Source organism: Coregonus lavaretus (assembly GCF_964263955.1).
Source record: "Coregonus lavaretus genome assembly, contig: HAP1_SCAFFOLD_189, whole genome shotgun sequence".
In the NCBI taxonomy this organism is placed as follows: Eukaryota; Metazoa; Chordata; class Actinopteri; order Salmoniformes; family Salmonidae; genus Coregonus; species Coregonus lavaretus.
Genome location: NW_028157228.1, coordinates 435,693 through 447,659, shown reverse-complemented (window position 1 = coordinate 447,659; position 11,967 = coordinate 435,693). Strand labels below are relative to the sequence as shown.

The 11,967-nt window shown below is 45.5% G+C and overlaps 1 long non-coding RNA gene across 1 annotated transcript; it reads right to left on the bottom strand.

Annotated features, from left to right (window-relative positions):
* Positions 1 to 301: 301 nt before the first annotated feature.
* LOC311125663 lies at positions 302 to 839 on the bottom strand. Its single transcript, XR_014612894.1, has 3 exons — positions 772 to 839; positions 541 to 613; positions 302 to 352 (listed from the first exon to the last, which is right to left on the bottom strand). It is a non-coding gene; the product is annotated as an uncharacterized lncRNA (long non-coding RNA).
* Between the last annotated feature and the right edge of the window lie 11,128 nt (positions 840 to 11,967).

The following is an 11,967-nucleotide window of genomic DNA, read 5'->3' as shown; positions in this document are numbered from 1 at the left end:
AACCTGGCTCTGCTCCTGTCCAATTTAGCATTGACCATGTCCCCAGATATGTCTACGTATACAGCACCTGGACGTCCATACATGCTAGTGCGTGCTGCCTTAGACAGACCAAACACCCTTCCATTCAGATCAATTAAGGCTGTGCTGTGCTCTTATGAAGCAGTTAAGGTACCTTGCTAAGCTGGAAAATTAGAGGTCAGAAAACAGACAATTGCAGGTGATACCAAATGATATGAAGAGGACTACACAGAGGGAGTCAGAGTAGACTGTATACCTTCTCTACCACTGAGGAGATCATATCCAGACTGCTAGACCTAGCAGAGAACTTACTGTACAATCTGCATGCCTCCACCTGACAGAGAAAGAGGACCAAAAATAACAAATTATTTCCTCTTTCAGCAATTAAACTGCTAGGGCCAGTTTCCCATACAGAGATTCTCTATTGAGTTTGCTTTTTAGGCCATGACTAGGCTTAATCTGTGTCCCGGGATACCATCCCCTAATGTTCAATAGTCAGAAATGTCATGGTTGAACCGGTACCTGTGGAAACTCTTGAAACGCCCCAGTGGTCTCTTGGTTTTGATCAGAGGAGCCTCCAATAACAATCACAGGCCTACAGAGAGAGAGGTATCACACAATGACATCAACTGACAAGCTGAGATAGTTTGGAGTCCTCAGATCATTTTTTGCAGTGTGCGGATAGCATCCCTTCTTTTGAAAGGCCACTGAACATGAGTAGTAGGGTCTTCTGTTTGTGGAGATCTAGCATACCAGCAGTTCATGTTAGCGTTGGCCATTCCACCAAGTGAATGGATGAGTCCCGGTCCAGACACAACCAGACATGAACCTGGACTGGAGAGGAACAGACAGACAGAGGGAAAGACAGGAAGACAGGCAGACAGACACACAAAGGGTCAGACAGACAGGCAGACATAATTAGCAATGCAAAAAAGCTATGAAACTGACCCTCACACACTACACGCTCCTGTAGTCTATGTAAGGGTAGTTAATATCACATGATTTGGGGAGAGCTGGTTTAGTAATAAAAAGGTGGCTTAGGGCTTGTTCATTGCGCATTCCCACATACTTGATTCCTGAGGCTTGAGCTGCCATAGCTACTTCAATGACTGGAACACCAACTATTCCAAACATATATTCTACATTCTGTAGAGAGATACATGTAGATACAGTATATTTACATTTAAAAAAACATTTTTAGTCATTTAGCAGACGCTCTTATCCAGAGCGACTTACAGTTAGTGAGTGCATACATTTTCATACTGAATTGTATATGAATTGTTACAATGTAGTTTAGATTTTCTTTGCATTGACACACACATTGGCATGCATCAACAAGGGTGTTAACACAGAGCTGCCAACTCTCACGCTTTCGCCGTGTGACACACGTTTTTGCCTGTTTTCACACGCACTCACGCCACACATCCAATTTCTCACGCAAAAAAAACGGCCGAGACTCGTTCGTTCCTTTTTTCAAACTCCCCGACGGTAGATGGCGCTGATGAGCGCCACTGAACCATATGTGCTGCACCCCGAAGTTAGCGACAGAAGAAGAGATACCACTGCCGCGAAAGTCAACATGAGATGAAACGGTCACTACCTCAAGAAGTCTGATAAGAAGCTGAGCTGAGACTAGGTATGTAACAATGAAATGTCGTCCAATTGAATACTCACTCTCTTAAACTTTAAATCTTGAAATCAATTATTTGTTTGTGCGTGTGAACATGATTTAGTGTGGTGAATGTAAACTCAGCTGATTTTGAACAGGTAAGATGTATTCCAAAGAATTTAACATAAATACAGGAAATGTGTGCAATAGAAGTAGGTATGTTTTTGTAACTGAGAGTAGAGTTATTAAACCAACATGACCATTTTAATTGTTTAAGGTTTCAAAGATGTCCCGTAAGCAGTGGCGGCTCCTGAAAAAATTCTCAGGAGGGGCAATTTTTCTGATGATTTAGGTGACCTACACACATTTTAAAAAAGATATGTCCAGCAACAACATGAAGACAGGGGCAGCATATAAGTCAATACCAGAAGCATTTATTGACTGATCTGGGGAGATGGATTCCAGTTTCTGTGACAGATTATAAATAATCTCTGATGCCTTTGTTATATTAGCTTTTGGTTGAATGTACTGTCGTAGTAAATATATAATGTTATAGCTTGGTCTGACTAAAATCTTGTGCATGACCCATTTTGTGTTGGGCGTTTGTTTTCAATCAATGCTGTTCCTATCCTATAACAATGGACAAAAGAGTCCTATCTTGTCAGCCTTGTCAGCAGGTGGCCAAGGACAACACCCACGCCATAGGTCTCTCAGTTCTTCCAACTCACGAGTTCTTGCTCTGAGGACACACACACACACACACACACACACACATCATCACTGATAACACACACACACACACACACACACATCATCACTGTTAAACACACACACACACACACACACACACACAAACATCCCCTCTCTTTAGGCTGAACATTTGAAGACAGAGAAACCGACTCAGAGCCAATGGAACAGTGGAGGGGGCCTCGCCCAACTCATCAGGACCAATCAGAAGATCAGAACTACTAGATTCAACCTACATCATTTATTGTATAAAATGTCTGCACACAATGTTTTCGGGGCTCTCTTCTCCCTAAGAGTTTGACGAACGAGTCCGTGCACGCGATTCCAGATATCTTTACCTCTGAATAAACTGCCTTTATTATACCATATCCACCCTGTCCAAAGTCTCTACTTGGTCTCAGTTCTCCAGTAAACTTGTGATTATCAACAGTACACAACGGTAACAAACAATTGGGGGAACTCACGGGGCAGATAGTAAGGTCGCAATGACACAGAAAGCAGTTCAATGTCGGGGTACAGAGTCGCTCTCTTACCAGGATCGCGGTCCGCTCTGACCAGGGTGAAGCCGGCCGGCTCCACTTCTCTGTCCGGGACTCTGTCATCCAGCCAAGTCTCCCAGCTGTATTGGGATTCCGCTGCCAGCAGCGTTTTCATTATTTAGTCCGTTCGTAGCGGGTATGTACACGATCAACAAGATCAGTCCAAAACCAACCACTGGAAATCCATGGTTGGCAGAATGTTTGTAAACTAAGTCTACAAATTAAAAACATAAAATAACGCCACACTGCAGGTCGCAACAGAGACGCTGCTAGCCGCTATTGTCTTAGTTACGTTCATGGTTACGTCACGTATGACGAAAGCGCGTAAGTGCAAGCCCACAGACACCCATAGAGAATGTATTGAAAGCTTTGAAATTTGAAAAAAATAGATTTTACATGACAGGCTATGAGAGACTTCTGGGCGATTTTCAACTTGACTGAAATCGCCCCAAAAACGGGCGGGGCCATTTGAAGCACGACTTTAGCCTGATTTGACATTTAGTGGCTGGCAGATCAGACGTGAACACTGATAACTACTGTTGCCGTGATATAATTGATTAGAAAAAAAATCCCTTCCTTTTCCCGTTTGGCAGTGCGTCGCCCATATCGCCCTATTGAACAGGCCGTCCCTGCCCGTAAGAGACCTTTGCCAGGACAAAAGCGAAACCTTTTATTTTATTTAAAGAACCAGCCAAGTGAGAAAAGACAGACAAACACACTGACAGAACAGCCAGAACGATTGATAGAAACGACAGGACAACAGACAGAGGAGCAACACAAAGGACAGAGAGTGCAGGAGACAGGACAGACTGACAAACAAGCAGAGGAGCAACAGACAGGACAGATTGACGCACATGCAGAGGAGCAACAGACAGGACAAATAGAACAACCAACAGGGCAGATGGAAGGAGACACAGAGGGACAGACAGAAGAGACCCCCCCCCAATCCAACAGCAGGGCCAGAAGAGTCGTGCTCTGGCTGGAGCAGCAACATATAGATCCATTTTCCAAAATGAGTGGACCTCTTCATGGCCATGTATTACCAGAGGGAGCGTCAACACGCACTACTGGTGTGCAGTCTGCCGTATTGAAAACTCATGTTGCCACCAGGGTGTGACAGATGTAGTGCGCCATATAAAAAACAAAGGCCACCAAGATAAGCAACGAGCTCTCCTGTCCACAGCCACAATATCCCAATATGCAATGGCCGTTCCATCTGTTGGGGGTATGTCTGCACAAGAGGTTAAGGTATGATATGTGTAATGATTCTGTCAAGGTTCAGTCAAGAGTTTTGTGTTCTAGTTGATCACGGTAAAGTCATGGTTGATAGTTTTGACTAATTTGTGGTTTGTATTTCAGTGTAGTACAGTCCAGTTTTCTTAATTTGAGATCTTAGTTGCTGAATGTGTTTTTTACCTGTGCCCTATTATCGCAGGCGTCTATTTTAAATAAACTATGGTCTTTTGGGGGGATTCATAATTTTAAATTTCTTACAGACAAGAAGGGCTGAGGTCAAAATGACAGCTGGGTTGGTAGTTCACAACGTCCCCCTAGCCTTTGCGGACCACCTGGGGCCTCTCCTAAAATAATGTTTCGGAGATTCGAAGACAGCGCAGGAGTACAGGTGTGCCAGGACTAAGTCATCCTGCATTACCAATGAAGCACTCGCACCATATTTCACACAGGAGCTTGTGAAGGAGATGAAAAAAGCCCTGTATACCCTTGTTACGGATGGGTCGAATGACACTGGTATTTCACAAACTATTTGAGATTTTTCTCCTCTGCAAAACATGTGCTTTGTGTATTTTTAAACATCTAATAACATGAACATCTGTATGATTCTAACTTGTCATTATAGGAGTGGAAAAGATTAACCCGCTTACTGTCCGGGTCTTCATGGGCAGCAAAGTTGTCCACCAGTTCTTAAATATGTGCACAACAAGTGGGACGAGCTGTGGGCCAGCAAGTGAGATCTTCACCAAAATTAACTCCACCATAGAGGAGCATGGCATCCCTTGGGAGAACTGCATTGGTCTCTCAGTTTACAATGCAGCTGTGAACATTGGACCACGTAATTCCATTGCCTCTAGGGTGCTCCAGAAGCATCCCAACACCTTTATTCATGGTTGTCCTTGTCATGTGGCACATAACACCGCCAAAGCTGCAGGAGTGGGATTTTTTAAAGTGAGTTAAGGCCTGATTTATCTTTACATGTAACTTTTTATTTGTATCCTAATTACGTGCATTGACTGAATGTGTTATGATTGATTTATGCATTGCAGGTGTCCGGTTCTGATTTGGAGGATATGGTAGTGGACATCGGTTACTGGTTCAAGGGTAGCACAAATCAGAAAGGATACCTGACAGGTATGCATGTTTGATACTATTAAGTGTAATACTGAAATGCTGAGCTGTAGAAAATATATGATATGGATTTAATGTCTAAAACAGAGTTTTGTGAGCTCCATGAAGCGGAGTACATGGAGGTCCTCCTGTGTATCTCGGTCCGTTGGCTAAGCCTTGAACGTTGTGTGACCAGGATCCTGAGGCTGTATGAACCTCTGGCCAGCTACTACAAATCTGCTAGTATGGTCATCAATTTTCAATTTCATTATGCCGCAACTACATGGATTGTTAGTCACATACTTGTATTAATGACAACCTCTTGTTTTGTGTTATTTATTGATTGATTCAAGATGAAAATCAGGCCAGGTTCAAGAGACTTGTGCAGACATTCACTGTGTCAGAGTGGTGTGTGTAGGTGAGTGGAAGGAATCAAGCGCAGGACCCAGGATGACTTCAACCGTCTTTAGTAATGTTCCCAAAGCAACGAGAACAAGGAGTCGCCAACCCAACCGGGTGGCGCACACAATTACGCACAAAACACACAGTGCGTCAAAACAAGAAAAGCGCACGCAGTGCGAGCTCTCGGGAAAACACAACGAGAGAAATATCTAAACTTCACAGAGGCAGGCTGACAATGAACAATCACGCATAACACCTGACCCAAACACACAAACTAAATAAGGGAACAATTAAGACACAAATAAGGGACAGGTGTTATGAACAGACAAAACCAAAAGAACATGAAACATAGAACGGTGGCAGCTAGTACTCCGGAGACGACGACCGCCGAAGCCTGCCCGAACAAGGAAGAGGAGCAGCCTCGGCCGAAACCGTGACAGTACCCCCCCCTTGACGCGCGGCTCCAGCCGTGCGCCGACCCGGAGCTCGGGGACGACCCGGACGACGCGGAGCAGGGCGCGCAGGATGACCCCGATGGAAATCGGTCAGTAGGGACTGGTCTAATACGTCCCTCCTTGGCACCCAGCACCGCTCCTCCGGGCCGTACCCCTCCCACTCCACGAGATATTGAAGACCCCCCATCCGGCGTCTAGAGTCCAGGATGGACCTCACGGTGTACGCCGGAGCCCCCTCGATGTCCAACGGGGGCGGAGGAGTCTCCTCAATCTCAAAGTCCTGGAGTGGACCAGCTACCACCGGCCTGAGGAGAGACACATGGAACGAGGGGTTAATATTTTTGTAATCAACAGGTAATTCTAACCTATAACTCACCTCGTTCAATCTCCTCAGGACTTTAAATGGCCCCACAAACCGCCGACCCAGCTTCCGGCAGGGCAGGCGGAGGGGCAGGTTTCTGGTTGAGAGCCAGACTCGATCTCCAGGTGCGTACACTGGCCCCTCACTGCGGTGTAGGTCGGCGCTCGTCTTCTGTCGACGTATGGCACGCTGCAGATGGACGTGTGCAGCGTCCCACGTCTCCTCCGAGCGCCGCACCCACTCATCCACAGCGGGGGCCTCGATCTGGCTCTCATGCCATGGTGCCAGAACCGGCTGGTACCCTAACACACACTGAAAAGGGGTTAGTTGGGTGGAGGAGTGGCGAACGCTTCCGCATTGTCTCCGTGCTGCTCTGCTGTTTGTTGCTACTTGGCTACCTGCCAAACTATTCACGTTTTACTTTTAATAAACGTTTAATCAATCTCTGTGTTCAACAAATTTACCAACTTTTTAGTTTTGTCCTCACTCATCTTTTTTCGTTAAACTTTTTCACCCCGGACGTTTATCCCGAGACAGAAGAGTCATTTTCCTGTGCGTTTTAGCTGCCAACTTTACGTTATTTTCCGTTTTTCCATCGCAACTTTTTTTTCCCTTATTCAACTTTTTCACTCCGGACGCTTTATCTGGACATGGCTCATCAACATCTTCAACAGCCGAAGCTAAGTAGTAACATTAACATGATGTCTTTTAATTGCAGTCGCTGTACTCATAATATACAGGAGAATTCTCGCCTTACGGCGAGAATAGCTGTGCTACAAGCCCAGCTTCAGACGCAATCGTTAGGCAAGAGTATTATCAGTGTAGGAAAGGAAGAAACAGCGTCTGTGCCACCAGTAAGTACAGACAGTAACGTTAGTATAACTCCCCCCGCACAGTCCCTGCAGCCGGACAACTTTCTCATGGCTTCTGGAGGGAAATACTGTTGGAATGCTCAACCGGTGTCGCTCATTCAGCCGACAGAAACCTTCAACCGGTTTTCCCCATTATGTAGCGAGTCGGAGTCTGAGTCTGAGTCTTCTCTAGTCTCTACTCCTCCCGTTACGGGGTCTGAGACGCCGAAGGCTCCCACCATTAGCTCTGACAAATTGAAAACCCTAGTCATTGGCGACTCCATTACCCGCAGTATTAGACTTAAAACGAATCACCCAGCGATCATACACTGTTTACCAGGGGGCAGGGCTACCGACGTTAAGGCTAATCTAAAGATGGTGCTGGCTAAAGCTAAAACTGGCGAGTGTAGAGAGTATAGAGATATTGTTATCCACGTCGGCACCAACGATGTTAGGATGAAACAGTCAGAGGTCACCAAGTGCAACATAGCTTCAGCGTGTAAATCAGCTAGAAAGATGTGTCGGCATCGAGTAATTGTCTCTGGCCCCCTCCCAGTTAGGGGAAGTGACGAGCTCTACAGCAGAGTCTCAGCACTTAATCGCTGGTTGAAAACTGTTTTCTGCCCCTCCCAAAAGATAACATTTGTGGATAATTGGCCCTCTTTCTGGGACTCACCCACAAACAGGATCAAGCCTGACCTGCTGAGGAGTGACGGACTCCATCCTAGCTGGAGGGGTGCTCTCCTCTTATCTACCAACATAGATAGGGCTCTAACTCCTTTAGCCCCACAGTGAAATAGGGTGCAGGCCAGGCAGCAGGCTGTTAGCCAACCTGCCAGCTTAGTGGAGTCTGCCAATAGTATAGTCAGTGTAGTCAGCTCAGCCATACCCATTGAGACTGTGTCTGTGCCTCGACCTAGGTTGGGCAAAACTAAACATGGTGGTGTCCACCCTAGCAATCTTATTAGGATAAAGACCTCCTCCATTCCTGCCATTATTGAAAGAGATCGTGATACCTCACATCTCAAAATAGGGTTACTTAATGTTAGATCCCTCACTTCAAAGGCAGTCATAGTCAATGAACTAATCACTGATCATAATCTTGATGTGATTGGCCTGACTGAAACATGGCTTAAGCCTGATGAATTTGCTGTGTTAAATGAGGCCTCACCTCCTGGTTACACTAGTGACCATATTCCCCGTGCATCCCGCAAAGGCGGAGGTGTTGCTAACATTTACGATAGCAAATTTCAATTTACAAAAAAAAAAATGACGTTTTCATCTTTCGAGCTTCTAGTCATGAAATCTATGCAGCCTACTCAATCACTTTTTATAGCTACTGTTTACAGGCCTCCTGGGCCATATACAGCGTTCCTCTCTGAGTTTCCTGAATTCCTATCAGACCTTGTAGTCATAGCAGATCATATTCTAATTTTTGGTGATTTTAATATTCACATGGAGAAGTCCACAGACCCACTCCAAAAGTCCTTCGGAGCCATTATCGACTCAGTGGGTTTTGTCCAACATGTCTCTGGACCTACTCACTGCCACAGTCATACTCTGGACCTAGTTTTGTCCCATGGAATAAATGTTGTAGATCTTAATGTTTTTCCACAAAATCCTGGACTATCGGACCACCATTTTATTACGTTTGCAATCGCAACAAATAATCTGCTCAGACCCCAACCAAGGAGCATCAAAAGTCGTGCTATAAATTCTCAGACAACACAAAAATTCATTGATGCCCTTCCAGACCCCTTCTGCCTACCCAAGGACGTCAGAGGACAAAAATCAGTTAACCACTTAACTGAGGAACTAAATTTAACCTTGCACAATACCCTAGATGCAGTTGCACCCCTAAAAACGAAAAACATTTGTCATAAGAAACTAGCTCCCTGGTATACAGAAAATACCCGAGCTTTGAAGCAAGCTTCCAGGAAATTGGAACGGAAATGGCGCCACACCAAACTGGAAGTCTTCCGACTAGCTTGGAAAGACAGTACCGTGCAGTACCGAAGAGCCCTCACTGCTGCTCGATCATCCTACTTTTCCAAATTAATCGAGGAAAATAAGAACAATCCAAAATTTCTTTTTGATACTGTTGCAAAGCTAACTAAAAAGCAGCATTCCCCAAGAGAGGATGGTTTTCACTTCAGCAGTGATAAATTCATGAACTTCTTTGAGGAAAAGATCATGACCATTAGAAAGCAAATTACGGACTCCTCTTTGAATCTGCGTATTCCTCCAGGGCTTAGCTGTCCTGGATCTGCACAGCTCTGCGAGGGCCTGGGATCGGGAGAGACACTTAAGTGTTTTAGTACTATATCTCTTGACACAATGATGAAAATAATCATGGCCTCTAAACCTTCAAGCTGCATACTGGATCCTATTCCTACTAAACTGCTGAAGGAGCTGCTTCCTGTGCTTGGCCCTCCTATGTTGAACATAATAAACAGCTCTCTATCCACCGGATGTGTACCAAACTCACTAAAAGTGGCAGTGATAAAGCCTCTCTTGAAAAAGCCAAACCTTGACCCGGAAAATATAAAAAACTATCGGCCAATATCGAATCTTCCATTCCTCTCAAAAATTTTAGAAAAAGCTGTTGCGCAGCAACTCACTGCCTTTCTGAAGACAAACAATGTATACGAAATGCTTCAGTCTGGTTTTAGACCCCATCATAGCACTGAGACTGCACTTGTGAAGGTGGTAAATGACCTTTTAATGGCGTCAGACCGAGGCTCTGCATCTGTCCTCGTGCTACTAGACCTTAGTGCTGCCTTTGACACCATCGATCACCACATTCTTTTGGAGAGACTGGAAACCCAAATTGGTCTACACGGACAAGTTCTGGCCTGGTTTAGATCCTACCTGTCGGAAAGATATCAGTTTGTCTCTGTGAATGGTCTGTCCTCCGACAAATCAACTGTACATTTCGGTGTTCCTCAAGGTTCCGTTTTAGGACCACTATTGTTTTCACTATATATTTTACCTCTTGGGGATGTTATTCGAAAACATAATGTTAACTTTCACTGCTATGCGGATGACACACAGCTGTACATTTCAATGAAGCATGGTGAAGCCCCAAAATTGCCCTCGCTAGAAGCCTGTGTTTCAGACATAAGGAAGTGGATGGCTGAAAACTTTTTACTTTTAAACTCGGACAAAACAGAGATGCTTGTTCTAGGTCCCAAGAAACAAAGAGATCTTCTGTTAAATCTGACAATTCATCTTGATGGTTGTAAAGTCGTCTCAAATAAAACTGTGAAGGACCTAGGCGTTACTCTTGACCCTGATCTCTCTTTTGACGAACATATCAAGACTGTTTCAAGGACAGCTTTTTTCCATCTACGTAACATTGCAAAAATCAGAAATTTTCTGTCCAAAAATGATGCAGAAAAATTAATCCATGCATTTGTTACTTCTAGATTAGACTACTGCAATGCTCTATTTTCCGGCTACCCGGATAAAGCACTAAATAAACTTCAGTTAGTGCTAAATACGGCTGCTAGAATCCTGACTAGAACCAAGAAATTTGATCATATTACTCCAGTGCTAGCTTCCCTACACTGGCTTCCTGTTAAGGCAAGGGCTGATTTCAAGGTTTTACTGTTAACCTATAAAGCGTTACATGGGCTTGCTCCTACCTATCTTTCCGAGTTGGTCCTGCCGTACATACCAATACGTACGCTACGGTCACAAGACGCAGGCCTCCTAATTGTCCCTAGAATTTCTAAGCAAACAGCGGGAGGCAGGGCTTTCTCCTATAGATCTCCATTTTTATGGAACAGTCTGCCTACCCATGTGAGAGACGCAGACTCGGTCTCAACCTTTAAGTCTTTACTGAAGACTTATCTCTTCAGTAGGTCATATGATTGAGTGTAGTCTGGCCCAGGAGTGTGAAGGTGAACGGAAAGGCTGGAGCAACGAACAGCCCTTGCTGTCTCTGCCAGGCCGGTTCCCCTCTCCACTGGGGTTCTCTGCCTCTAACCCTGTTGCAGGGGCTGAGTCACTGGCCTGCTGGTGCTCTTTCATGCCGTCCCTGGGAGGGGTACGTCAATTGAGTGGGTTGAGTTACTGACGTGATCTTCCTGTCTGGGTTGGCGACCCCCCCCCCCCCTTGGTTTGTGCTGTGGTGGAGACCTCTGTGGGCTATACTCGGCCTTGTCTCAGGATTGTAAGTTGGTGGTTGGGGATATCCCTCTAGTGGTGCGGGGGCTGTGCTTTGGCGGAGTGGGTGGGGTTATATCCTTCCTGTTTGGCCCTGTCCGGGGGTTTCTTCGGATGGGGCCACAGTGTCTCCGGACCGCTCCTGTCTCAGCCTCCAGTATTTATGCTGCAGTAGTTTATGTGTCGGGGGGCTGGGGTTAGTTGGTTATACCTGGAGTACTTCTCCTGTCTTATCCAGTGTCCTGTGTGAATTTAAGTATGCTCTCTCTAATTCTCTCGTTCTCTCTTTCTCTCTGAGAACCTGAGCCCTAGGACCATACGTCAGGACTACCGGGCATGATGACACCCTGCTGCCCCCAGTCCGCCTGGCCTTGCTGCTATTCCAGTTTCAACTGTTCTGCCTGCGGCTACGAAACCCCTACCTGTCCCAGACCTGCTGTTTTCAACTCTAAATGATCGGCTATGAAAAGCC